Source organism: Temnothorax curvispinosus, unplaced genomic scaffold, assembly GCF_003070985.1.
Source record: "Temnothorax curvispinosus isolate PA1 unplaced genomic scaffold, ASM307098v1 QBEX01004475.1, whole genome shotgun sequence".
In the NCBI taxonomy this organism is placed as follows: Eukaryota; Metazoa; Arthropoda; class Insecta; order Hymenoptera; family Formicidae; genus Temnothorax; species Temnothorax curvispinosus.
In genome coordinates, this window is record NW_020214255.1 from 1 (window position 1) to 2,355 (window position 2,355).

Sequence of the window (2,355 nt, forward strand, 5' to 3'; positions counted from 1 at the left end):
CGGTAATCAGCTTCGCGTTAATCAACATAGCATTGTATGGATGAGTACGCTCCACATTTATATCGACAGGATAAATTCCGTATAGAGATCGCGCTTTTTGGAATCACAGCAGAATTCGCGATGAATACTTTAATAAATACGAAAATTGTACTAAATCTGTGAGAAATACGCATTTTGAAAGTTGGAATAAAGTAAGCAGACTAAATTATTAGAGATGCTTTGAAGATTCCTTCGAAAATCTTAAATGAGATTATCGTCATAAAAAGAGGAATTTGCTTTTTAAATACTTAAACGACATTCTAATACGTAAATTTATAAATGCAGGTAGCATTTATTTCTTAATTTAATAGTTTTTAAATAAAAAGTGCTTCAAATGACCAATTAAAATATCCGAAACTCATATTTATTTTAAATGATATTTGTACATTCGCGTTTACATGCGTATAATATAATGGATTTTATTTATGTTGCTTCAAGAATTCCGTTATACAGGACATACACCGTTGGAAAATCTTCGACGGACAATAATATGATACAGCTTCGTTTGGCTACGGTTACTCTGACTAATTATAAGAATGTTCAATACTATGGTATTATCAAAATTGGAACTCCACCGCAGATGTTTAGAATACTTTTCGACACTGGTTCCTCAGATCTCTAGGTGCCTATATCCACCAACTGCATCCTGCTTAGCCAACCTGCTTGCTGTAAGTATATCATAATATCGCCATCTCTTCGATATTCTATTATTTATACATGTACATTTATATTAAAAAATATTATTGCTCAAGTATAAAAATAATCTTAATTATTTTTTTCTCGTTTAATGATTGATATCAAGTAAAAATATAAAAATAATGCTGTTGATTTGTGTCTTTTCCATTTACATTTTAAGTTATAAAATCTTTAATGCAACTGTTTCAAAAGTGAAATGTGGTAAAGTAAATATTGTGTAGCTAAGGTCCACAATTATATACTCTTTTACTTATATTATTTATCATTTACTTTAAAAATACAAATAACCTTTCATACAGCTCACGTGTTAAACCAAAAGATATAAACATAAATACATTTGATGGATTTAAACTACTGTTAGTTATATATTTAGATTAATAAGGGGAAATTTTTATATTTTTGGACTATCCAATATTAACTGATTTAATTATATTTATTACTTTTTGCAGTGAAACATAATAAGTATGATCATACAAAGTTCACCACATATATATCACAGAATGATCCGTTTCCGCGAGGCTCGCGTTTTCCACTGCTTCTAGCTGCGAGCACTTTCGTCCTACCGTCGGTTTGTTTGTTTTTCCACAGACATAATTTTGTTCGATGCACGTATATACGTGTATGGGATACACGCTTTCCTTGGTTGCAGTCTTGTCTGCACGAATCGCCTGTTATGCATCGCGCAATGTAGATCCAGGACGAAGTGCCTGCCGCGTGAGATCGCAAGAGCACTTGCGATTAATCATTTACATTCAGCAAATTAGGAATAAGAGACAAAGGGGAAATGTTTGCTTGCAGACTTCCTGTACCATGGACTAGAATCTAGCACGTCTATATACAGAACCCTCACGAATTTTTGAGAGAAAATCGTTTCCTGGAAGGGGAAGACCCAAGTAAGTCTATCGCCGCGTTGATTATTTAATTTCTTTAATTTCTCCCGCGATATTTCCGGATCTCTAAGCTAATCGTTCGTTTTTTATATTTAACACATTATTGATTAGCAAAATTCGACGTTAGATCTAAATTTAAAATACATAATACTTAAACTGATTATTGATTACCCAAATTACTTTAAGCCGGTAGTTAAATATATATTATCTGAACACATTTCCCAATCAATTTAGAGAAAAGGCTGTTTTACTAGATCAGGACTAGATCTTTGTTGCCTCTAAATAATATTGATAATATAATTTAATTGTGTAACACTACTGTTCTATAACTTTCGGTTGAGACTACGTTTCAAGTAACGACCGAAAGTAACGGCGCGTGGTTTGCTGGGGTGATAAATTAGATAAATTCACGCAAATAATATTATTAGGCAACCAAGATCCAATTTTGACCATAAAACGGTCTTTTTTTTAAATTAATATATTGGTATTATCATATGTTTGACATTTCCTAAATTCTAAACTAAATATGTCCTATAGCTTGCAAAATAATGAGATAAACGAAGATTCGTTTGCATTCCAGGATGTTACAGCTGGCGCGTCATACCAGCGAGGAGGCTCGTGCCCACTTCGAGCCAATCTCCGGGCCTGGCCATCCCAAGCACCAGTCAGGCAATCCCTGTGCCAATCGGGACCAGGAGCGTGACGGATCAGGAAACCTGTTCATCCCCAA

The 2,355-nt window shown here is 33.8% G+C and overlaps 1 long non-coding RNA gene across 1 annotated transcript; it reads left to right on the forward strand.

Annotated features, from left to right (window-relative positions):
• The first annotated feature begins 461 nt into the window (after positions 1-461).
• LOC112453533 lies at positions 462-2,284 on the forward strand. Its single transcript, XR_003040634.1, has 3 exons — positions 462-707; positions 1,534-1,628; positions 2,206-2,284. It is a non-coding gene; the product is annotated as an uncharacterized LOC112453533 (long non-coding RNA).
• Positions 2,285-2,355: the final 71 nt, after the last annotated feature.